The sequence below is a fragment of the Rattus norvegicus genome, chromosome X (assembly GCF_036323735.1).
Source record: "Rattus norvegicus strain BN/NHsdMcwi chromosome X, GRCr8, whole genome shotgun sequence".
Lineage (NCBI taxonomy): Eukaryota > Metazoa > Chordata > Mammalia > Rodentia > Muridae > Rattus > Rattus norvegicus.
Window position 1 is genome coordinate 90733002 of NC_086039.1, and position 27806 is coordinate 90760807.

At 36.6% G+C, this 27806-nt stretch overlaps 1 protein-coding gene across 4 annotated transcripts in view; it reads left to right on the forward strand.

The window, feature by feature from the left end:
* Pcdh11x (protocadherin 11 X-linked) overlaps window positions 1–27806 on the forward strand; it is a 695481-nt gene that overhangs the window by 453811 nt on the left and 213864 nt on the right. The window lies entirely within an intron of this gene.

Genomic DNA, 27806 nt, shown 5'->3' on the forward strand with positions numbered 1-27806 from the left:
CACTGAATCTCTTCCCTCCTGATATCCTGAGCAATGAATAGTACTCACAGTTGTTGGCTTCACCAGGGCATCCAAGAGATGGCAAAGGCATCTGCGGCACTGATGTACTGGGGGGGTAGAGGTTCAGCCATCCCAGATGACATTGTGTTGTCCACCATGGCAGCACCCACCTATCTCTGACCTTCATGAAGAGAACTGTTCCCGTCTGTGGACAAGGTAGCCTCGGCTTTCAGCAGGGGTCAATCAGCCAGTCCCAGAGATCTTTCCTCCACCCATGGGCTTCTGCCAGTGCTTGACACTCGTGCTGTGGTGGCTCCAGGTCAGGATTGGGCAGCAAGGTGACCAGATTGCCCCCAACAGGTGGAGAATCTAGTCCATGGCAGCTGACCAGTGGTCCCATCTTTTGGGACACTCTATTCAAAGGCAAACATCAGCCACTCTATCACAGTTTAAGTCCTGGATTGGGTGATAATTGTTAGTGCCCGGCTGGCAGGAGTGATATGTTCCAAGTAGAACAGCGCTAAGCCATTCATCTCCCAGCATCAGGTACTGGTGCACTGAGACAGGTCTTAAGCTCCGCATACACAGTCTGTAGATATGCATACACATGGCCTCACCCAGCCATTTCAGCCCACGCAAGCCATTTTGGGGAGCAATTTTCTCATGAGCAAGGGATGGGGGCAGTCAGGGATGACTATGAACTAGTGGGTTACCCGGCCCACGCCAAGGTCCACTGTTCTTCGGGCAGTCCATAAGTATTGTTTGTTGCCAGTAGGCCCCTGTACCCAAGGTCTTTGGATACTGGCCCACTGGAGCATAGGAGCACAGAGCATTGGGTCCCTGTATCCATAAAACAACTGGGCAGGCTTCCCTCCTATCTCTGCACATAGCCAGCACTCCAGGACCGAGAGGCTCTCCAGTGTCCCCTCTTGTTCTTTCTGGGGCAGTCCCTGACCCAGTGTCTTTTTTTTCCTTTGCATTAGGCACACTGATCTTTAGCCAGGAATTCTCTTCTGTTGCCAGGTACTGTCTTCTTAGGTTCCCTAACTACTGTGGCCAGTATATGTTCCTCTCTTGTCTTTTATCTCTCTTTAGCTCTCTAGCTTCCTCTTCTTTTTGTCTCTTTTCTTCCCTAGCTTTCTGCTCTTTTTACCTTCTTTTCTCTTTCTCTTTGTTTAACCTTACTTTCTCTGTAACTTATACTAACTCTCAGCAACTTAGCTTAACCCTTCAAATTTCTGTAACTTTCTCTTCATACCCTTTCCTTATCTTAGCCAGATTGGTGGGGCATTTTCCAGCCCCTAGGAGACCCACCCTTGGAGCCTGGGGGCAGACCTGGCACTCCCTACCTTCAGGCGTCTGAAGAGAGCAGGCACAAGTGAGGGCCTTCTAGCCATGTCTGGAACATTCTTTCAGGCCTCTAGTAGGATTCTGTCTTTCCTCGGTGGTAAAGAAGATCTGTAACAGTTACTAACAAGCATCTCACGTGGGATGGTGAGAAAACAAGAAGGGAATCTAGAGGAGAGAGGTCCACTGAAGAGGACAAATAGCATTTAGTCACACAGCTAAACCAGGAGGCCTTTTTTTGGACAAAAAGGCCACTGTAAATATAAGCACAAGCTTTGTCTATGAAACAGAAAGGCGAGCAGAGAGGCAGCCTAGCTGTTACCGGCTGTCTCTCTGGGCTTAGATTTTCCCTTAAGGAGTACCTACCTCCCTTCAGTGTCAGCTTGGTGGCTTTGCCTCTCAAGAGAACCAGCCTCCAAATGACACTAGGCTTCTAGTAACAACTAATAACAAAAGGATGGAGAGATGGTTAGAACCTGGGTGCTAAATACTAAGCAGCTGACAAAAGAATTGTAACCAGTTCACCTGGGGCTTTCAGGACTTTAGTAACAGCCCTTTACCAAACTGTCTCAGTGGGCTATAGGCCCATGGAAAAGAAAACATTAATCCTGACTGGCAAAACAAAGTTCTTCACAGTTGTAGATTCTTTGAAACTATTTTAGGGGCTCTTTTTGTCCCCCAACCTGGGGCATTTTAACCATAGGGGCAGGAACTGGCTGCTGTGGGGATAGGACCAAAGGCACTCTCCATGTTAATGATGATCAGGGGGAAAAGTAATTTAATGTTGGAGACTGACTCCTCCCTTGGAATAAGGACAGCAGATAAGGCAGGCTTCCTTAAAGAACTTCTCTAAAAGAGCGCTCTCCTACTGTGAGCAAATGTCAGAAATTCCTTTCCTGTTCTTGTTTTCCTTATAGCCCCACTTAGCTCTCAGCCCTTTTAGATCATTCTTCCTGTAGCATTTCTAACACAGCCTGTCCCTTTTTTATAGCCTGTTAACAGCATTTCTGATCTTTTAGGCAGCTACGCACTAAGTGCCATACCGGCTGAAACTCCACCTTTAAGATTCCTTACTCCCAAGGAAAATTTAAATCTTTCCCAGTTCATCACAGCTGGCTGCGAGCATAAGCACAGATAAAACACTATATGTTTTTGTTTTGTTTTTCTTTCCTTTTTTCAGAGCTGGGGACCGAACCCAGGGCCTTGCGCTTGCTAGGCAAGAGCTCTACCACTGAGCTAAATCCCCAACCCCCAAAACACTATGTTTTAAAAATTAACTTTGGCTATCAACCAACACACTGCCACTAGAGCGGGGTCTACAAAATTAAGTTTCTTACTCACTAAGCGTTAAGGGGACCAAGTAAAACGAACAAAGCAAACAGTTTCATGATTTCAAACACAGTCGTCGGTCCAAGATTTTAAACACAGTCGTCAGTCCAAATTCAAACACGAAACAAAAGTCAAAAAGACACTAACAGACACAACACGTCCAGAAAACCACAGTCAGGTCACAAAGAAGACAAACAATTCCAACAGTCAAACAAGTAACAAGCAGACGCGCCGCGCGGCTTCGGTACCAAACTGAAACCAAAAATTCAGACGGAGTCAGCGAGGGTCTTGGATCCTCTACTCCAATAAAATTCAGACGGAGTCATCAAGGGTGCGGATCCCTCCGAAAATGGACGGAGGTGCCACGGATCCGGATCTCCCTCTCCTCCAACCACCCTTGGAACGTCTTCCAGGGCTGCGGGGGAGAAGTCCGAGCTCATCAGCTCCTTCTCTGGCCCGCCCAGATAGTCCCCAGATCTGAGCCTATTGATCGATCGTTCACAGGACAAGACACAACAGACAAGACAAACGCCGGCCAGCTTACCTCCCGGTGGGTGGTCGGTGGTCTCTGGGCAGAGGGTCTCCAAATCCCGGACGAGCCCCCATAATGAAAGACCCCAGAGAGGACCTTTCCCTCAGGAGGAGTCCCAGGCGCCCAATGACCGAGCCGAGTCCACTCGGATGCAATCAGCAAGAGGGTTTATTGGAAAACACAGGTACCTGCGGGCACACAGTCTCTTCGGAGGACTTGCGCCAAAGTCTATCATTTTTATCACCATTATTATCAAGTCTTCTAGTGTTTACTCATATAGCTTTAATTTCTGGAAAACTGCAGAGTTCAATTATTTTATACTTGCTTGCCAAAAATTTGAAAAGCTCTCAGGGAGAACTTTCCCTCGGGATGGAGACCCTCCAACTCCAAAGACCAGACCGAGACACCACAGGATGCAATCAGCAAGAGGATTTGGTTTATTGTCGGGATACACAGGCACAGGCACCTGCGGGCGCTTCAGTCACTCGGGGGACTGGCGCGCCCCACGGAACCAAGGATGGGCTTTTATAGGATTTTGGGGAGCAGAAGCAAGCATACAGAAGCAGATGCATGGTTACAGGGATATTATTGGTGGATTCTAATATGGCAAGGGTTTAGCCCGGGGGCAAGTTTCCTAGCTACCTTCCTGAAACATAACGACTGACTCGGCCCCCCAAGGGTTCAGCCTGGGGGCAAGTTTCTTAGCTACCTTCTTGGAACATAACGGCTGACTCGGCCCCCCACCAGGGTGTGGGACCTCTCCCGGGGCTTTTCTCATTGTCAGGTGCTCAACGGCAGTCCTCCTGTTGCCAGGCCTTCAACCAAACACATCTTGTTTGGCAGCCGCTGTGTACTCAGTGTTCTAACCTTTCTCTGAACCAGTCATCTTAAATATAGCCTTGTAAAATGGCGTTACTGCTGCTAAGCTGGGGTCTTTCAAATTTATATTTAAAACATCATTAGCATTCTTTGCTTTTAAAAAACAGAAAATTTATTTATTATATATCATTGTATAGAATTGCTTATGATCCCCATTTTGCAAACACCAGAGAGAATTTTGGTAAATAAATACAAAATGAAAATGGAATTCACTTTTTTTCTGCATTATGATGTGTGTCAGGACCCTGCAGGGGACTGATTTTTCTGAGAAACCTAGGAAGGATATTGGGTTTGGTGTTATCATGTCACCATAACCAAGAGGCAGATATCCAGGACAAACCTGCAGTAAAATCTGCAAGTATGACCTTCTGAGCTGTGCACTCCTGTCTGCAATGATGTACTAGGAACTAAGAAAAATCTCTCAGGCTCTCATGTGGAATCTTGCACAGACTTTATTAAGAAGGGTCTCTGCAAGCAGACAAAGACCTGCCCTCTGAGATGAGTGATGACATGGAAATTACAGATGTACCACCTTGGGTTTTATAATCCCGACTCCTACCAAAAAGAAGGGGCAAAAATGAAAGGGAGGCCATAGTGTTAACTATGGCTTTACAAGAGATAAAGGTCACAAAATTGACATGTCCATATTTTGGCAAGGAGATGCCTGAGGATAATTATACTACATACATCTGAACGAACTTCATTCTAAAATGTGGGTCTCTTTGTCTGAAAAATCATCTTCAATCTCATTTTCTGTAATTCACAAATTCTTCCTGCACTGCCAAAGAACTTTTGAACACAAATTAAAATGTATGGCACACAAAGATCTGTTTAACCTCTATCCTATTTAGATTAATGCTATTAGTAGCTCTTATCACCAAATCTGGAACATTTAAAGTATGCCTGTGTAGCAGATATTTGACATACTTAGATAAAGCACAGCCCTGCCTAATTTCAGCATCACATACAAATTCAATTTCCCCATAAGATATTGGAATGTAATCTGAGAGTGCTACTCATCTGGGAGAAGAGCAGAACATGAAGCACAGTTTGCAGATTAGAAACACAAACTTTTAGGGATAAGAAATTACACAAAATATCTCTTAGCATTTTAAAAGCTTAATATATTGAAGTTCAGAAGAAAAAAATAAAATGAAAATGTCCCCAAACCACACATGCATAGATCAAAAAGTACTTGATACATTACTTTTGCTGAAATTTGAAGTTTTAGAGAGCACAGTTTTCTTTGTTGGGCTGGTCCAGAGTCTCTGATTCTGAATAATCATAGCTCTGTATTACTTTACCTCTTGCCTCAGGCAAATCTCACACTTCAGTAAGAAAATGGAACATTCACTTTAACAAACTTAAAAAACAAAAGATCCTCCCCCACATTCTTAGAACTATGCATGTAAAAATATTTTACAAGCTTCCTTAAATAAAAGCAATGTTTTCATTCCTAAGAAAAATCACAGGGTTTGGAGTTCTATATGACAGTAAAATTTCCAAAAGTCTCACAAGAGCTTTTATAAAAGCATTGTAGTCAAATATAATTAAGAACAGTTAATCTCTACTACCACAGATTTGACAAACATCTAAAATAACACAGAAACACTTGTTGGAGCCCTACCCCATATTCCTTTACAAAATATATGTTAAATAGAAATGCCAATTAAATTATCTTCTGGTGCTTGCAAAGCATTCTCAATATTATTGTATATTGCCAACCAAGAGAAACATTTTTGGAGGTATATAGGGTATTCTGAATGTGACACTCAAACATCTGAGATAAAGCCTTAAACTGGAATGTCTGGGAAAGGAAAGCTCTTTATTTCCTGAAGAAAACAGCTCACATACCAGACAGACAAGTGAATACAGATCTTATCTTTGAACTTTCTGGTAAATCAGGGTGAATTTTAGTGCTTAGAAAGCTCCCACAAAAGATGAAAGGAAAATCTAAACATCACATCTTATCTGCCCTGTCACAGTGCTGTAATCCATGATCCAAGATGAAGACCAGGAACTTTCCAGTAACTGGTGTGTTGCTCTTTTCTGGAATACAAACATGGGGTCAGGAAAAAGGGAAAGTGCTTATCTCAGGCAAAACTTACGTATTCTATTTTATTATACCGTTCAGGAGGTTAGCTTTTAGTGAAGAACAAAACACAATTTAAAAATGAATTGCACAAAAAGGGTTTTAGTTGTTTTTTTTTTTTTTTTTTAATTTCTGTTGCTTCTCAATCTTCATTAGAAACATGGGATATCTGCCTCATAAGAAATTTCTCTGACGATGGCTGAGCAAGGCACTGATCTATGGTCCTTATAAAATATCATCAGGAGTCATTTTATTGCTATTTTTCTTTAATAGAACTTTCCTTTAGGTCCATGTGCTATCTAGTCTCAGGCTCTTGCTCACTGAAGCAGAGTCAGGTATCGTTTCCATCTTGTGGAGTGTGACTTAAATCAAATCAGAAATTAATTTATTATTTCCACAAGCTTTGGAATTCTAAACTTACATACCTTGCAGGGAGAACACCATGGTAGATCAAAGGATTTGTACCTAGATTGCTGTTACATTTCTCTTTTAATAACATGAAGAGTATCTTCCCATAATAAAGATTATGCCATGTAGTGAAGGCTGTATGTATGCAGCAACTTGACTTCTCCATGTTCAATGTATTGTGTATGTGTTTTCTTCAGCAATAAGGCCTTGTCATCATTTGTTATAAGATCAACTTATAACATTGGCAATAGCCTTGGTTGTTTGTGTGTCCTTTGTGAATACTTGATCAACAATTCAATTTGATACAAGGCCTTACTGGTACCTGAAGAAAGAATCATTTGGTAACATGATATGTCATGGGGATATGTCTGCCCCATTCTTTGGTGATTTCATTGTCATCACCTTCATCTATGTATATATTTTGAGAAGATTCCAAATATGTTAGTTTTTGATACTACCACAGTAATAATCCTTAAATTTACTCTCCTTCTCCATATTCTCTCCCTCATCTCCCTCTTCTATACCCCTCTCTTCTTTGTGGTTCCATACCTGTCCCTGCTTATTTTTAATCCATAACTTTCTATTTTTGCTTCCTTAGGAAATCTAGCCCTCCCCACTAGGCCCCTACTCTATACCTAACCTTATTTGTTCTATGGATATGGCTTGCTTATCATTGACTTAACAGCTAAAATCTACAATAAACAAATGAAACAAATACAGAGACCCACAGCTAGTAAAACACTTGTTTCCATCTAATCTCTCCCCTCACAGCTTAGGGAAAACTTTAGAATGCATTCATCATGACTATACAGAAAAAATGTAAGAGCTGGGAGTGGAGAGTGGAGGGCATCTAAGACACAAGGTTTTCTAAAACATCATGAAACACATATAAACTCATAAAGACTTACATAGTATGCACAGGACCTTCATGATTCAGTATGTACAGGGCCTGGACACATCTTGCTTTGTGTTTTGATGGGATTCCTGAGCATTTTAAATGAATGGGTATTTGTATTTATATTTGTTTCTTGTGCTGATTCTTTGGCTCTCTCCTTTTTATTTCTTGTTTTGTTTATTCCAATCCATTAGGTTTTTGTTTTGTTTTATCATGTTTTATTTTATTATTATCATTTAAATACCTGTTTTCCCCCCAAGGTGAGAAAGTTTGTAGATCTAGATTGGAAAGGATGTGAGTATCTGTGAGAAGGAAAAGGATGAGAATGCATATCTGAATATATTGCATGATACAAATAGAATAAAACAAAATATGAGTCATGACATTAATGTACCACATCTGAGAAAGAGATCGCTCTAAGTAGATGTGAAATTGAAGCAAAATGTATGGAGTTGAAGCTGAAGAAAAAGCAGTGGCCAGTGGGAACGTACTGCTTGAGATTGCTGGAGACTCAGGGCTTTAGGGTGACTAAAGTTCCATCTGCAAATGTAGAGGAGAAATCAGCTTCCTCAATCATCATCACCAGTATAGGCTTTACTCCTATCTGAACCTTTGGGCACTGTCCTGTGATTTCAGTCATCCACAGGCGCCACAGATGGCCAGTACACCTCCTCTCCTATGGGAAAAGCAGCTGTGAAGAAAACATGACTGGACTTGCTAGTTTAAGAAACAAACGTGATTGTTGGGGGGAGGGCGGCAATGGGGGGAGGGTGGGGAGGGGAACACCCATAAAGAAGGGGAGGGGGAGGGATTAGGGGGATGTTTGCCTGGAAACCGGGAAAGGGAATAACATTCGAAATGTAAATAAGAAATACTCAAGTTAATAAAAAAAAAGAAAGAAATGTAAATAAGATCATATCTTATAAAAAAAACCAAATAAACAAAAAACTGTACCTAAAGGCAAATAAACTTTATTCTTTTCTTACCTCCCCTATTTCATCATGACTGGAGCCATAATCTGTCAACTACAGTCACTGATAGTAGAAGGCTAACCTTTCACAAACCTAGAAACTAAGCCACTCTTTGAATAAACCTTAGGGACATTGAGGGCTTCCATTATACTTGTAGCATATTGGAAATTTCACAAGACTGAACTTTCTAGTGTCAGCTGATACCAACCATGTCTGAATCAGCATAATATAATTGCCATTCACATACCAACAAAAACAAGTCTGTGAAGCTTTTTCATTTTTGTCAAATGTGGTTCTGAAATCCATGGTCTCAAATACTGGGACCTTCATGGTGACTACAATAGCCTTTCACTTTGTCACACAGTTTTTGTTGCAGAATTTGTATGAAGTAAATTTCCCAAAGTTTGAGCAATTTGCAGAAGCCTGTGAGATATCCAAACCAAAGTCTCTTGCCCTTGTCATCAGACTCAATGTTGTCTAGGTGCTCAGTGACATTAAATGGAACATCTAGGGAGTCATCAGATTCTGAGAACACTTTGTCCTTTGTCAGGGGCAGACTGATTGTCAGTGATGAAAATCTACTTTTGTCCCTTATTCTTCTGTAGCAGGAGGGCAGGAATCACCATTTCATATGTTTATTTCTTGCTGCATGGCTAAGTATTGCATCGCAGACACTTACTCAGCTTTGCAGAAATATGGAAGTCCAAGTGCTCTAAGTGCACTGAAGGGACCATCCTAAAATAGATTATTCTAGAACAAAGCCATTATAGGGCTAGAGTAATAGAATGGATATAAAACTCATGAGTCTAATGGGAGGATAGCTAGTCAGTACTTGAGTGACAATGGCATTGACAGTGGTCTCCATTTCAGGATTGAGTTCCTTACACTGGAACAGCAACATTCTTTTATGGAACTGTATACCTCCAATCTGCTCCTTGGGCAGAGTATTTTTGACTCTCATTGTCAATCCATCTACAATTTTAAGATATTTTTAATAAAATATTTTAAATAATTACATTAACACAATACAAGAAGTGGCTAGTTTAACACATAACATGTTGTCTACCTTAAACATTAAATACTTTTGTAACAGGAGAATTAATAAAAAGAAGTAGTGTTAACTTCATTTATAGCAGATATATAATTACTCAAAATTCTTTTTGGATATTATAGATGAGACCTTTTATTTATTTAAACTCCATTATTGTGTACATCTTCTGTAAATTGCTGCAAGTCATGAATTTATTCCATATAAAATGTTTAAACACACATGTACAAACACACACACACACACACACACACACACACACACACACACACCAACACCACCACCACACCACATACAGCTAACATATACTACACTACATATAGCAATTAAGGTATTAACAGTTTTTATCTACACTATAGAGAAATGTCATTTACTTCTTAATTGTTCACGGTTTCTGGTAAAATTAAAAGAAATTAAAGTTAATGAAAGAAACATTGGCCCATTTTGTTACTATAAATGTAACAACATTCATCTGTTTTGAAAACTCCTTTTAAGTGGCAAGTATGTGGCAAAGTTCTTTGAATTACTTCTAAGTTAGTTGTAAGAGAGTTAAATAAAATCTGTAATAGATATTTCAGACCCCCTTGAGTTATGATACACTTAGATACCAATGTCTTTAACTTTGGATACCACACCACTAATTTTCAGTCACCCTTAACCTATGTGCCAGACATAAAATCTTTGGCTAGAAAACATTTAGCTATACCTTTTATTAAAAAAAAATTATAGACAATAAAATTAACAATGAATTCCAAATTTCTTAGAGGTAAAGGAGCTGAGCACAAGACTTCCAATTCATTGAAATTCTTACATTTCATAATAAAACAAACATCTGTCACAGAATGGAATATAGACACCTAGAGTACAAACATATTCTCCTGGGATAATAGGGTATTGACAGAACAATCAGTGTTACTTAGACTTAATTACAAGCAAGGTGTATTAATTAGCATTTACAAAGTTTTCTTTGAATTCTTGAAATTTCTTCTACAAATATAATGATATTCATCTACTTTGAAAACTCCAATTATTTTTTAAGTCTATGCCAATCACCAGGTGCTGGAATCCATACATTTTAAAATATTATTGGCAGCAAGATTTTTATAGTTATTTGAAATTTAAATGTGTCACTATTCAATAATCAACCATTATAATAACAATGGAGTTATAATAAAAATTTTGTTTTAAATGTCAATAAATGTATATTCTCTCAATCCAAATATGTTTAGATTTTTTTCAAAATTTAATATTTTGTGTGTAGCATTTAGACTTAATGTTTCCAACTTGTTTATTCTAGTAATTACTGCATCTATCTATGCATTAATTGGTAGCATACTGAAAATATCTAGTGATAATACTTTAATAATAGAACATATAATCTGGATAGGCAGAGCAGGTGAAAAGGGAAAACAAGAATATCCTTAATGATGTATAAAACCAAGTTTTTTGGGGGGTTGACATTATTGCAATTGGCTGTGTCTTACTAATAAATAAATCCCTTAAGAATCTAGTAAACTCAAGAAAGTTCTATAAAACTGAACCTAAAAGAATAAAGCCATTTTGACTTCCCTGATAGTCAAAAATATTTTCCAATTATATTTCAAATACTAAGTAATGCTTTCCAATTTTATTCTTCCAGCTTTAACTGTGTATGTATTTAATTTTTGCTGTAATTCTCCCTATGTGCTACACAAAGAAAAATAAGTTAGATTTATTTATTCATTTTCAAGTAATATCATTTAATGTTTTGGGAATAACAATGGAAATTTCTTTCTGCCATATGGTATTATTTAACACTGCACATTAAGATAATTATGTTAAATATGATTAATATATTATCAATGATTAATTTGATATTATAAATGATTATATGATTAATATATTTAGATTACATAAAATAATAATTAGGACATTTAATTAATAAATATTATTAATTATTATTAATTAATTATAAAACAAAGTCATAGGTACATAATATATTTCCTGTCTTATATTTATTGATGAAAAGAAAATTCTTCTGGATGTAGTATTATACACCATTAATCCTAACACTGAAAAGACAGATGTGAGATGGATGATAATGTTCTGGCTAGGCTAGCCTGGAATGCACAATGAGAACCTAGGTCAGAAACAGTTATGTCAGATTATGTGAGCCTTTTATAATATTTAGATTTTTACTACTTTTAAAATGTGTATTTATTGGGAAAATTCCATTTCTTTTAATCTCTAAAATTTATTCAAAATTAAGTCAGAATCTTTAAAATGCTAATCTTTTCACTTTGACATTCATAGTATATGCCAAAAATATTGTAGAAGGTGTATCAGGAAGAAAGAATTGGGTTTCCAAATGGTCTAGTTTTATCAAACAACTGTAGCATGACTCATATTGTCTAAAGACTGTGGAAACCTGAAGTGTCCCTTGCATTCTGGAATGGTATAGATACATTTGAAAATAAGATTTAAAACAAATTATATAACAGATGCAATCTTCATTTTAAATTAACCATACTTCCAACATAATCATGAAAGAATTTTTGATAAGATTTTTATTTTTACATTTATGTTACAAGATTTTTTATACTTATGCACTTATTAATGTTATACTGAGTCTTTGATATGTAACCTCTGTTAACACTTATTATTTTATATCTATAAGTGTTTGTGTATATGTAGGCATATATTTATTACCTATGTCATTTTTTATTCTTTAAAGTTTCATACATATTTAAGCCACATTATTCACTCTTTTTTCCACATAACCTATCATATTTATGTCATCTTTTTAAAATACATTTATTTATTTTCAATCACTTAGAACAACCAGTGCTACTAAGATATGAACCGACTTGGCGTAAACCACAGGGGAAATTTTTCAAATTTTACAACTCTATGCAAGACGTTTGACTGAGGATATGTCATGTAATTACATAATCTGACACGGTTTATCATAAATATTATGATTCTATTTTCAAAATTTAAAAATGTGTCATTTTCTGGTAAAACCATTCTGGAAATCAGTCTGGAGGTTCCTCAGAAAATTGGACATTGAACTGCCTGAGGATCCAGCCATACCTCTCTTGGGCATATACCCAAAAGATGCCTCAACATATAAAAGAGACACGTGCTCCACTATGTTCATCGCAGCCTTATTTATAATAGCCAGAAACTGGAAAGAACCCAGATGCCCTTCAACAGAGGAATGGATACAGAAAATGTGGTACATCTACACAATGGAATATTACTCAGCTATCAAAAACAACGAGTTTATGAAATTCGTAGGCAAATGGTTGGAACTGGAAAATATCATCCTGAGTGAGCTAACCCACTCACAGAAAGACATACATGGTATGCACTCATTGATAAGTGGTTATTAGCCCAAATGCTTGAATTACCCTAGATCCCTAGAACAAAGGAAACTCAAGACGGATGATCAAAATGTGAATGCTTCACTCCTTCTTTAAATGAGGAAAAAGAATACCCTTGGCAGGGAAGGGAGAGGCAAAGATTAAAACAGAGACTGAAGGAACACCCATTCAGAGCCTGCCCCACAGGTGGCCCATACATATACAGCCACCCAATTAGACAAGATGGATGAAGCAAAGAAGTGCAGACCGACAGGAGCCGGATGTAGATCGCTCCTGAGAGACACAGCCAGAATACAGCAAATACAGAGGCGAATGCCAGCAGCAAACCACTGAACTGAGAATAGGTCCCCCGTTGAAGGAATCAGAGAAAGAACTGGAAGAGCTTGAAGGTGCTCGAGACCCCAAAAGTACAACAATGTCAAGCAACCAGAGCTTCCAGGGACTAAGCCACTACCTAAAGACTATACATGGACTGACCCTGGACTCTGTCCCCATAGGTAGCAATGAATATCCTAGTAAGAGCACCAGTGGAAGGGGAAGCCCTGGGTCCTGCTAAGACTGAACCCCCAGTGAACTAGACTATGCGGGGAGGGTGGCAATGGGGGGAGGTTTGGGAGGGGAACACCCATAAGGAAGGGGAGGGGGGAGGGTGATGTTTGTCTGGAAACCGGGAAAGGGAATAACACTTGAAATGTATATAAGAAATACTCAAGTTAATAAAAAAAAAAAAAAGAAAAAAAATGTGTCATTTTCATTTTTTCTGTTTTGTATTTTTAATCATATACATATGTGAGAGTGCTGAACAAAAGTACTTCTTTCATAATGAATCTATTGACTCAATTTAAAGTGTCTGATTTTTTAAACTTTCCATTAATTATTTCTTTGCACTTATAGATTTGTTGCTTTTATAAAACATGATATAATTACATCATTTTCCCCTCATTTTTCATTTCCTACCATTTCCCATATATTACCATTCTCTTTCAAGTTCATAGTTTTCAACTCTGTATTTTTGCATGTATAACATAACAATATAATAAAATATAAGATGGTATATTATTAGATGTATATTCCTAAATACATAAATACTACCTGCTAAGTATACATAATGTTACCTCTCCAAACCCAGACACTATTGTGTATGCAAAGAAGTGCATGCTGATTTTGATATAGCTGTCTCCTGAGAGGCTCTGCTAGAGCATGACAAAGACAGAGGTGGATGCTGAGATGCTCACAGCCCACCATTGGACTGAGAACAGTGTCCCCAATGGAGGAGTTCGAGAAAGGGCTTGAGGAACTGAAGGGATTTGCAACCCCACAAGAAGAGCAACAACATCAACCAACCAGATCACACCAGAGGTTCCAGAGACTAAATGACCAGCCAAAGGGTACACCTGGAGAGACCCATGGCTCCAGCTGCATATGTAGCAGAGGATGGCTTTGTCTGGCATCAATGGGAGGAGAGGCTCTTGGTCCTATGAAAGCCCCTTCCCCAGTGTTGGGAAAGGTCAGGGCAGGGAGGCAGGAATGTGTGAGTGGTTGCAGGAACACCTTCATAGAAACAGTGGGAGTGGGGATGGGATGAGGGATGCCAGAGGTGAAAACAGTAAAGGGAAAAGATTTGAAATGTAAATAAAGAAAATATCTAATAGAAGAAAAGATAATTAATTAAAAAAAGAATTTTAGTAACTTTTGTTGATCCTATACTAATAAAAGTTTGAAAAAACTTATAAATGGTTCGTTCAGTTATAACTGGTATTTCAAAAATATTTCAGAACAAGCATAATGAAATAAATGTTTCCTCACATATTTGAGACAATTCATAATCAATATAAACATGTGTATTATTTTGGTTATTTTCGGATGTACTCCATTAGTTTCTTTTTTTCTAACTCCATTACTTTCTATTTTGGTGAATTTATTTAACTCTATATCTACTCCTTTTATTGAAAATGGAATTTTTAACACACAACCTGTCCTGATTAAAATTTTCTGCCACCTCCACTCCTTCTAGTTTGTCTCTACCATGCCTCCCATCTGAATCCACTTCCTTTAATTCTTTTGTTAGAAAATAAACAGACTTCTAAGAAATAATAAGACAGTAAAATGAAACAAAGTATAATAAGAATAAACATCAGAGTTAGACAAACAAGGAAACAGGAGGAAAAGTGTCTGAGAAGTCAAAATAATCAAATAATCACTAGTTCACAAACTGAAGAATCCCATAAAATACTAAACTGAAATCTATGATGCATATATAGAGAACCCAGTGCAGAAGTAAGCAGGACCTATATATGCTATTTAGAGTCTTTGTCAGTGCATATGACATTAGCTCATTTTGATTTAGAGGGCCTTGTTTTCTTGCTGTACTCCATAACTTCTAGCTCTGACAATCTTTCTGCACCCTCTTCCTTAAGGTTCCATGAACCTTGACTGGAGGTAATTGATAGAGATATCATATTTTGGTCTGTGTGATCAACAGTTTTTTTACACTCTGCATATCTTTATTTTAAAATATTAGCAAAATATTTTAAATATTAATGTTAATACATAAGCAAATGTTAGCACATAGGTCTTCCATCCTCTAGTTAATATTACTTATAAAATTTTATTTATATATTTATAAGATTAATTTTTTAATAATTTTAATTTCGCCATTCTTTTTAATGTTTTCCTGAAATTAAAATATTAGCTAGGATCGTTTTTCTGTGTCATGAATTAACCAAATTTTATTTACTAAAAGGTCATTATTATACTAGAATCTAGAAGTATTTAAAATATTTATTCCAAACATATTTTTTTAAAGTTGGATATTTATTTACATTTCAAATGTTATTCCTTTCCCCAGTTTCCTGTCCATAAGACCCCTATCTCCTCTCCCCATTCTTCTATAAGAGTGTTCCCTCCCCATCCGCCCTCCTTCCAACACTCTCCATCATTCCCTTGCACTGGGGGTCCAACCTTGGCAGGACGAATGGCTTCTTCTTCAATTGGTGCCCAACAAGGCCGTCCTCTGTTACATATGAAGTGGGAGCCCTGGGTCAGTCCATCTTATGGACTTTGGGTAGTGGTTTAGTCACTGGGAGCTCTGGTTTGTTGGCATTGTTGTTCTTATGGGGTTGCAAGCCCCTTCAGCTCTTTCAGTCTGTTCTCTAATTCCTCTAACGGTGGTCCCGTTCTCAGTTCAGTGGTTTGCTGCTAGCATTCCCCTATGCATTTGACATACTCTGGCTGTGTCTCTCAGCAGAGCTCTATATCCAGTTCCTGTCAGCATGCACTTTTTAGCTTCATCAATCTTATCTAGTTTTGGTGGCTGTATATATATATATATATATATATATATATGTGTGTGTGTGTGTGTGTGTGTGTGTGTGTGTGTGTGTGTGTGTGTGACAGGTGGGGCAGTCTCTGAATGGCCATTCCTTCAGCCTCTGCTCCAAACGTTGCCTCCATATTCCCTCCTATGAATACTTTAGTTCCACCTTTTAAAAAGGAAAGAAGCATCTGCACTTTAGCATCTGCACTTTGGTCATCTGTCTTCTTGAGCTTCTTGTGGTCTGTGGATTGTATCTTGGATAATTCAAGCTTTTGGGCTAATATCCACTTATTAATGAGTGCGCATACCATGTGTGTTTTTCTGTGATTGGGTTACCTCACTCAGGATATTTTCTAGTTCAGTCCATTTGCCTATGAATTTCATGAAGACATTGTATTTGATAGATGAGTAGTACTCCACTGTGCAGATGTACCACATTTTCTGTATCCATTCCTCTGTTGAAGGGCATCTGGGTTCTTTTCAGCTTCTGGCTATTATAAATAAGATTGCTATGAATATAGTGGAGCATGTGTCTTTGTTGTATGTTGGAGCATCTTTTGGGTATATGCCCAGGAGAGGTATAGCTGTGTCCTCGGGTAGTACTATGTCCAATTTTCTGAGGAACCTCCAGACTGATTTCCAGAGTGGTTGTACCAGTTTGCAATCCCACCAACAATGGAGGGGTGTTCCTCTTTCTCCACATCCTTGACAGCATCTGCTGTCACCTGAGTTTTTGAGCTTAGCCATTCCGACTGGTGTGAGGTGGAATCTCAGGGTTGTTTTTATTTGAATTTCCCTGATGACTAAGAATGTTGAACATTTCTCTAGGTGCTTCTCAGCCGCCAAACATACTTTTTATAATTAATTATTAATGTTGAGAATCACTAAGAATAATGAACACATTTTAAAAATCCAATGAAATTATTATTTTACTTTTAGGATTTTATGTGATGATCCCTTACTGAAGTCAAAAGTTCAAAATTATTTTGAAACCTAATAAGATTTTGAAGGAGCCAATAACAGAATATATCTGTAATTTGTAGTGTATAATCTTTTTAATTTGTATGAATTAAAACTACCCATAAATTTCTACCAGAAATCATACGCTTTAAAAGATTTAGTAAATTGAAACATTATTTTAATTCAATCTTGTTCTTGGCAGAAATGTAAATGAAAGCATTCCTAATACTAGAGATTTTATAGAGTCTTAACCCAAAATTTTTCATTAGCAGTTTGTTCATCAATATCATGAGATTCTTCACTGTGCTTTTAACAGTTCTGTGATTGGACTTGACTCCTATATCTGTAAAAACAGATTTTCCATAATGAACACTGTACTAAGGAGTAATTAATTTTATTAAATGGATAATGTGTTATTATTATGCAATTTACACTTATTTATACTAAATCTGTTTTAATATAACATCTCTAAGCTTAATCGTGATTTTCTTTTTCTCAGTCTTGATGCTTGGACATGTTGAGGGGTTTTGGTTGCTTACTTGCTTGACTTTTGTTTGTATGCTGTGTGTTTACACATGTATTTATCTGTGTGCATAGTGTTTCTATATTGAAAATTTATTTTCTTCATAAGATAAGTTGAGGGAACTTAAAAAAGAGTCTTCATGATTTAAGGAGATTTAAACAAGTAAAAAAAATTAACAGTATTACATATACTAGTGATTACAGTAGCTTCTCTCCAATCTCAAAGCCATATACCCCAGACTTGCCTGCATATACAATATTTTTTAGCTAATGTTACAGCAAGGAAATTCAGCTATTTTAATTCTGTCATTGATTACCTGTAGGACATATAGAACTTTAAATTTTCTTAAATATGGGGTTGACTCAAAGGGAATAGTGGCTTTTTGCCTCACTTAATTTTATGGAAGTAGCACATTTTACACAAATATCAGTTGTATAGAATATATTGATTAATACCAGGTGATAGAGATGAAAAAATATATTTCAAATATACTGTAGTTATTCTAAAATGTGTGAGCAATGTGCATGAATTCAACACACTGAAGAACTGACATACTATCAACTGTGTACACTCCTTTTAAAAAGAGAAAATCATCTAATCATTATTATTTTTAAACTAGTTTTGTTCCTCATCATATTTTTGTGGTGATATCTCTGACATTAAACAGAGAATATTTTGATTCAAGTGTTTATGTAATTGATGAAAATGCCAGGCTTTTCTTCTTTCACTGTATGCTGCATAGTTATTCCAACCTATGTAATTCAAATCAGAAACCATCTGTTGCTTGAATGACATTTGGTTTATTTAAAATGCATCAATTAAATAGACATGTTGTGTAACTATGGCAATGGGAGTGTTATTCTGCGGATTTAAAAAAGTGACAGCAGAGGAAAGAACCAACAAAAAATAGCATTTTTCATAGAAACAAATTTTACACAATTTAACATAAAAGCAAAGAACTGTTATCATTCTTTCAAAGTGCATGATGGCTGGTATCCTACATTATCTATATTCACATCATCAATGCAGTTCATTTTTATCACCAATATAAATGACTTTATACTATTTTGACCTGTTCTTATTAGTTATGTAAATATATCACATACAAAAACCAATGTTATTAGGAAATTATATATTCTGATAGACACTTGAAATTAAGTTGGTAATTTTATCTTCAAGACAGAAGGCTTTATAAAGACTAAAGTAGCTGAGAGTGCTGGAAGACATGTCAGAGAAAAGAACAACTTATGCACACCCTTTACTGCTTACAAAAGAGTTCTATGGATAATTGGTGGAAATTTCTCCTTCTGACAATATTATAGTTTCTTAAAGCTAAAGAATGCAATTAACTTGATTATGCAAGATGAATATAAAAGCAGAAAAAGAGACATTAGACTCTTATGAAGTCAGTGAGCAGTATTTTGGAAAGTCATATATTTTTATCCACTCATGCTTTACTGTATATGACAAACCTTTGTATATTAGAAATTATGACATAAATACTTCTGAAAAACAAAGTTTTTGGGTAATTCATAAAATTACATATAAAACACTAAAAATGTCCGTATTCAGTACAACACACAAATTTCTCATTCAATTTTTGATTTATAGATAGGACATTCAATATGACCATATAGATTTTTATTACTTACTGTAATTTTGGAGGCATGCTAACTACAAAGCAGGTGAGGCAGCAATTGTTATTTTGTAAATAGATTCATTCAATTTCATTTTCAAAATTAATGCAATTCTGGTAATTCCAACTTTTAAAAAAATTAATGTTCTTAAAAAAAATTTATCCTGTCTTTCTACTGAGTCACTCCCTACCTACTCAGTATAGTACTTGACGACCTAGCCAGAGGAATTAGACAACAAAAAGAGGCCAAAGAGATATTAATTTGAAAGGAAGAAGTTAAAATATCACTATTTGTAGATAATATGATAGTATACTTAGGTGATCCCAAAAATTCCACCAGAGTATTCCTACAGCTGATAAACAACTTCAGCAAAGTGGCTGAATATAAAATTAACTCAAACAAATCAGTAGCCTTCCTCTACTCAAAGGATAAACAGACTGAGAAAAAAACTGAAATGTCATCCTTCACAATAGTCACAAATAATATAAAATATCTTGGTGTGACTTTAACCAAGCAATTGAAAGATCTGTATGACAAGAACTTGAGGGGGTTGGGGATTTAGCTCAGTGGTAGAGTACTTGACTAGCAAGCGCAAGGCCCTGGGTTCGGTCCCCAGCTCCGAAAAAAAAAAAAAAAAAAAAAGAAAAGAAAAGAAAAGAACTTGAAGTCTCTGAAGAAAGAAATTAAAGATCTCAGAATATGGAAAGATTTCCCATGCCCATGGACTGGCAGAATTAATATAGTAAAAATGGCCATCTTTTGGGGAGCAATCTACTATTAAATACAATCCCCAACAAAATTCCAACTCAATTCTTCATAGAATTAGAAAGAGCAATTTAAAAATTCATTTAGAAAAGCAAAAATCCCAGGATAGCAAAAACTATTCTCAACAATAAAAGAACTTCTGGGAGAATCACTATCCCTCACCTCATATTGACCTATCTCTTTGTACAAAGTTCAAGTTCAAGTGGATCAAGGGACTCCCCATCAATACAGATACTTTGAATCACTTTAGAAGAGAAAGTAGGAAAAGAACCTGGAACACATAGGCACAGGTAAAAATTTTCTGAACAGAACACCAATGGCTTATGCTCTAAGATCAAGAATTGACAAATGGGATCTCATAAAACTGCAAAGCTTCTCTGTAAGGCAAAGGACACAGTCAATAGAACAAAATGGCTATCCCCAGATTGCAAAAAAAAAAAAAATCTTTACCAACCCTACATCTGATAGAGGGCTAATATCCAAATTATACAAAGAACTCAAGAAGTTAGGCTTTAGAGAACCAAATAACCCTAATAAAAAGTGGGATACATAGTTAAACAGAGATTCTTAACTGAGGAATTCCAAATTTCTGAGAAGCACTTAAAGAAATGTTCAACATCCTTAGTCATCAGGGAAATGAAAATCAAAACAACCCTGAAATTCTACCACACATCATTAAGAATGGCTAAGATAATATTCTCAGGTGACAGCAGATGCTGGCAAGGATGTGGAGAATGGGAACACTCTTATATTGCTGGTGGGATTGCAAGCTGGTACACCCTCTCTGGAAATCAATCCAGCAGTTCTTTTGAAAACTGGAAATAGTTCTGAGGACCCAGCTATACCATTCCTGAGCATATACCTAAGAGCTGCTCCAACATATAACAAGGACACGTGTTCCCTTATGTTCATAACAGCCTAATTTATAATAGCCCGAAGCTGGAAATAACCCAGATGTCCTTCAACAGAGGAATGGATACAGATACATTTACACAACGGCGTACTACTCAACTATTAAAAACAATGACTTCTTGAAATTCTTAAGCAAATGGATGGAACTAGAAAATATGATCCTGAGTGAGGTAGCCAGTCACAAAAGAACACACATGTTATGTACTCACTGATAAGTGGATATTAGCGAAAAATAAAAAAAAAAACCTTGGAATACACATGATACAACCCACAGACCATATGAAACACAAGAAGTAAGACCACATCAATGTGTGAATGCTACAGTAGGACTCAGTAGTATGAAGAGAATAATCTCTGGGAAATAGAGGGAGAGAGTTATATGGGAGGGAAAGAGGATGGGAGGTGAAAAGGGGAACCAGTTTAGATATGGGAGAGGATGGGAGAAAAGTACAGAAGGTCAGGAATTTGAAAGTTTGTAGCAGTATTGGAGGGGAAACTGAGGATAACCACTAGGAGGTCCCAGATGTCATCAATCTGCAAGGTTCCCAGGATCCAACAAGGAGGACTTTAGCCAAAACAAGCAAAACAAAACAAAACAAAAACAAAAAGGGTAGATAGAACCTCTAGAGGCCATATCCAGTGAACAGGTACAGCCCATAGTTGAGGGATGGGGCCACCCACCCACCTCAAAAATATTAATCCAGAATTCCTACTGTCAAAAGGAAATGCAGGGACAAAGAGTGGAACAAGTACTGAAGGAAAGGACATTCAGAGAGTGCCCCACCTAGGGATGCATCCCACCTGCAGACACCAAACCCAGTCACTATTGCTGATGCCAGGAAGTACTTAGTGACAGGAGCCCATTATAAATGTCCTTTGAGAAGCTCAGCCAGAGCCAGATCAATACATGTGTGGATGTACACAGCCAAATATTGGACTGAGGGCGGGCACCTCAATTTGTTAGTTAGGGCAAGGACTGTAGGAGCCGAAGTGGTTTGCAACCTCATAGGAAGAAAAACAATATCAACCAAGTAGACCCCAGAAATCTCTCATGGACTAAAGCACCAACCAAGTAGTGCACAGGAGGTACTCAATGACTCCAGGTGGATATGTAGCAGAGGATGGCCTTATCTGATATCACTGGCAGTGGAGCCCCTTATTCCTGTGGAGGTTTGATGACCCAGGATAGGGGAATGCTAGACTGCTGATTCAGGAGTGGGTGGTTAGGTAGGGGAGTACCCTGATAGAAGTAGGAGGCAGGGAGAAGGGGATAGGGAGCTTTTGGAGGGGAAACTGTGAAGGGGTATAACATTTGAAATGTAAATAAATAAAATAATCAGTAAAAAATGTGAAAAATAGAAACATGAGAATAAACAACCTCTTATATTTAGTATAAAATATACATTTATGGCATTCTAAGTTATGTATATACAATATATATGTATCGGCAATATAGACTATACATGCAGCATTATATAAGCTTCACATTGTATTTAATTTTAGGTGAATTTTACCACTCTTACCACATGCAAATACCTATTTCTGTGTACCCAGTTGGAAGGCAGAAACTCTTTTAGTACAGCCCTTCAATCCCAAACAATGACATCTAATAGAGGTACAGATAAAATGACAAATATTTGACAGAACGAATCAGAGATAGTATAATCCCAACTCTTTGGAATACACATGATACAACCCACAGACCATATGAAACACAAGAAGTAAGACCACATCAATGTGTGGATGCTACAGAAAAGATATTTAAGAGCAGAGCAGAAAGAGACAGTTCAATTAGCTCTGTTTAGTCGTTTGAGTTGAATGCATTAGAGTTTCTCACTGAGTTCAGTGGAGTGCAGTGCAGTGCAGTGGAGTTGAGTTTGTTCTTGAGTTCATGTAGCTGAGTTCAGGTCAGCAGAGGCAGTTGATGCCAGAGTATGAGGAGGAACCAGAGAATTAGAGTAAATAGCCAGAGTTAGTTTGAGGCTAAGCAGAGCAATTCATTGAGAAGCTAGGAGAAGCCAGATTGAATCAAGCATCCTGGAGAGGAGTTTGATCCAGAACAAGTGAGTTGAACTAGGAAGCCCAAAATCAGAAATAACCAAGAATGGTAAGCTAGATAATGTTATGTAGTAGCTAATATTATATGAGTTGTACGACATTACATTTTGTTTATTTTTTAGCATATTTTCCAAGGTTCTTATTTTTTTCTTTTTTTAACTTTTTAAAATTTATTTATTTTCCATTTTTTATATTGGTTACTTCTTATTTACATTTCAAAAGTTATTCCTTTTTTTCGGTTTTCTGTCCATCAGTCCCATAACCCCTCCCCCTTCCCTTCTATATGGGTGTTCCCCTCCCCATTCTCACCCCATTACCACCCTCCCTCCAACAATCACATTTCACTGGGGGTTCAGTCTTGGCAGAACCAAGGGCTTCACCTTCCACTGGTGCTTTTACTAGGCTATTCATTGCTACCTATGAGGTTGGAGCCTAGGGTCAGTCCATGTATAGTCTTTGGGTAGTGGCTTAGTCCCTGGAAGCTCTGGTTGGTTGGCATTGTTGTTCATATGGGGTCTCAAGCCCTCTTTCAGTCCTTTCTCTTATTCTTCCAACAGGGGTCCAATTCTCAATTCAATAGTTTGCTGGCAGCATTCAGCTCTATATTTGACATGTTCTGACTGTGTCTCTCAGGAGAGATCTACATCTGGTTCCTGTCAGCCTGTACTTCTTTGCTTCATCCATCTTATCTAGTTTTTGTGGCTATTTATGTATGGGCCACATGTGGGGCAGGATCTGAATGGCCGTTCCTCCAGTCTCTGCTCTAAACTTTGCCTCCCTGTCCCCTCCTATGGATATTTTTGTTCCCCATTTTAAGAAGGTTGAAACATCCACATTTTGGTCATCCTTCTTGAGTTTCATGTGGTCTGTGCATTGCATCTTGGGTAATTCGAACATTTGGGCTAATATCCACTTATCAGTGAGTGCATACCATGTGTGTTTTTCTGTGATGATATTTTCTAGTTCCATCCATTTGCCTGTGAAATTCATGAAATCATCTGTAATTTACTTGAAATGCTTAAAACGTTATTAATGATCTTAACTAATATGTGCAAATGAGTGAAGTTAAACCTAAAACTACAATGCTTCTAGTTTCTTAGTGAGAAAATGTTGTAAAGCTATAATGTGAAATTTAAAAAAAAAATCAGCCTTCTCCATCAGGGTTCTACAAACTGTGGCCAACAAGAAAATCAATGTTAAAAGTTTGAACAAAAATTGTCTTTACAGACACATATGTTTTTATATTTACTAAACAGCAATTTAAAGCAAACAAAGGGAAAATTACTAATGTCTATATTTTCTAAGGCTATTTTTTATAGTATAACATGATGCTTAAGAAGGCAAGAAGATGGCCATAGAATATATAGCTCAGATGTTTATGGCTATAGATGTTTAACATTATTCCAACAACAACAACATCAATAAAATATTTCTATTCAATTTCAGTACATGGCTTTAAGGGGAGTTTCTAGAAAATGATTAGCGTTTATTGTTGAAATATATATACATATTTTACCCATGATTTATACTAGGAATTCCTTTTTAAATTCAAGGACAACTCTATTTCAGTGTTTTCTTTAATTAAAGTAAAGCAAAACAGAACAAAAAAAGAAAAAAAAACAAGACAGTCAAGGTGTAACACATCTGCAACTACCTGCAGAATAAGTCTAAAGTTAAAAAAAAAGACTGGCTATTTAAGCTGACAAGATGGCCCCATGATGGTAAAGCAGCCACATAACATGGTAGTCCTACGAAAGTAATAAAGAACGCCTAAATGTTGGGAACACCCTAAAGAGTTAAGGAAAACATGTTTAGAAAGAAAGAGGTTTACTTCTTTTTTGAAACTTAGAAAAGCAAGCTGACTTACCAATTCCATGGCTGCCCTGGGGTTGATTATTATGGGAAGAAAATGCACAGTATTTTATTAAATAACTAATTATTCTGCCTATGATTCTTCGTGGCTTAAGTAGAGCCCATCTTCCTAAAAGTCCCATAGTCTTATAAATTGGAATGTTAGGTCTCTACCTAGACAAAAGATACTATTCACTTGACCCGGGGATTTTTCTGCTCATGACATCACTCCCTCTAAAGAGTTCATTGGAAAAGTATTTAGAAGCTAGAGCAAAGGACAGAGCCCACAAACAATTTTAACAATATTTGCTGCCAAGAGTCCCAAGGATTTTTAGCTTTTAATCAGGAAAATAATTGTGTATTTTCTTTGAGTTGTCTTCTTTTTTAAACTGCCTAGCCAGTTTCTACCTTCTATTTTCAAAGAATTTCTGAACATATCCGACAAGTTGAGAACAATTTTTTGATTTATAAGAATACCAAGGCTTATGTAGTGCTTTTAAACTTTAAATTTTTCAGCAGGTATACTTTCTATAGCTTTTATAAAACTGTGCTGTGAAGAATATAACATTGCTGTTTATCTGAGTGGACCCCTACTAAATATCTTTAGTACTAATAAATAAAAGAGTGATTGATAGATGATGAAATCCATTTATTTCAATATTCTCTTCCACGATTAAGTGCTATGTGAGTGATGAATGTGAATGTGAAGGTCAGTGTGACATTCAAATTATGCATTGTAATAATGATGATTATAGAATCTCAGAAAACTGTTTTTCCCTTTTTCCTATGCACTCTGTCCTAGGTATAAAGAATAACAGAAAGAAGACAGTGAATGGGTAAAAAGCCCAAAAATAGTCCATTTTTTAAATTTTCCCTTAGTGATATATAGATCCTAGAAACCATAATACGGTTTGATAATATAACATTCAGTGTCATCAACTACAACTTCTTTGTGTAACAACATATACACCAAATTAAAGTCTGAAAACTATACAGTATTTCCTACTGAACTCTTTATTTCCTTGTTACAGTGTATAGTGATAGTGATGAGGAAGAGGGTTGGCCAAAACCACACACCACAGTATTCAATCCCTAACTAGCCTGGGACAATGTATTTAGATATACTTGTCCTCACACTCACAGACATCTGCCTACCTTTGCCTTACTAGTGCCATGATTAGATTTGTGTACCACCAAATCCTGCTAGATTTTTTTCTTCTCTTTTTTATTTTCTTTCTTTCTTTCTTTCTCTCTTTCTTTCTTTATATTCTTTCTTTCTTTCCTCCTTCCTTCTTCCTTTCTTCTTCCTTCCTTCCTTTCTTTTTCTTTCTTTCCTTCCTTCTTTCTTTCTTCCTTCCTTCCTTCCTTTCTTCCTTCCTTCCTTCCTTTCTTTCTTTCTTCCTTCCTTCCTTCCTTCCTTCCTTTCTGTGCATTCTCTTACTAATGCCTCAACCAACACTCTTAGCTACCCCATCTCACAGATACTAATGTATCTTGCTTTAAGAGTATATTAAGAGACTTATTAAAAATGAATTGATGTTTTTATAATTATAAGAACATTAAATTGATTATATTACAAATTAATTTTTTGTGTTTTATTAAGAATATACTGGAAATTAAAAGTAGAAGATTAAAATGGATGCAAATCAAGCAATTACTATATACATTTGTATTTTGTACCATATCATATGAAAATGATACTCGAACATTTCCATTTTCCTTTTGAAGAAATTCCTTAATACATAAAACAAATATATGAAAACTTTTTTTGCTATTTTGTCATGAAAATGTAATCAGTTTAATATGACTTAGGATCAATTATGTCTTACTAGTATCTTTTATTCTGTGACTAGTTTAATGTTTTGTTTGATACATAATTTTATCAATACCATCCAGAAAAATGTAGGATGCAAAATTCAAATACCTTCTTAATTGTAGATCAGAAATTTGGGCAGTGCTGAGAAGCAATGTTTGTTATTCATTGAAGGACATTCCAATTAAGGTGATTCAGGTGTTTAGATATGGCTGAAATATTCCAATGAGAAATTTAGATTAAATTTCTACTGTGAATTCTTCTCAGTTGATATCATTTATATCATTTCACTCCTGCAATAGCTTGATTTTTTTGGTGTTTACTCTATTATTTTTTTCTTTTATGCTGTTTATCCACCTTTTTTTTGGTTTGGGCTTCCTAACAGTGTAGTTCCTCATCTACTCAGACACATCTGAATATATCTGGATTTCTACAGCATGAATAGTCTAAAATAGCAAAGTAGAAATATTTTATTATATGGATCCAGTCCAGAGTTACTGAGTCCAGATGTCAATGAATGTGAAAAACAGGAAGTAAGACTCATTTGGTGGACTATCTTTGTATATTAGCTACTATATAAAATAATACTACTGAGAACTAAAATGGTGCTGCATCTGGTTGGCATATTTCTGTTCCTAGAATTCATAGACATCTTATATCCAAAGACTTATGTTCTAGTTATTTGAACATTTTATATTCTGATGTTATTATCATTTACAACAAGTTTTATTGCTTTTCTTTATAATTGTTCATAGCATTTTTCCATAGTATGTGGCTGGTTTTGCTTTTGCAGAGCAGAATAAAAATAAATGAATTATAACACAAACCTTGCTTTTATGATTATTCTTAATGCTAAAAATTTTAATTTTAAAGTGTTTATTATTGAATGAAGTCACCACTGTTTCTGTTCACTCGAATCTCACAGAATAAATAACAAAGATGTTTTATATTTATTCATTCTCGTGATCCAAAATGTAAATTATTTCCAATACCACTAAGTGAATCTATATTAAAATGATAGTCAAAATTTGTAGTGTGCTCAGACAGCACAAAGCCTAACAGTTTCTTGCTTAGCGCATACCTCTGCCCATTAAGCCATTGAATC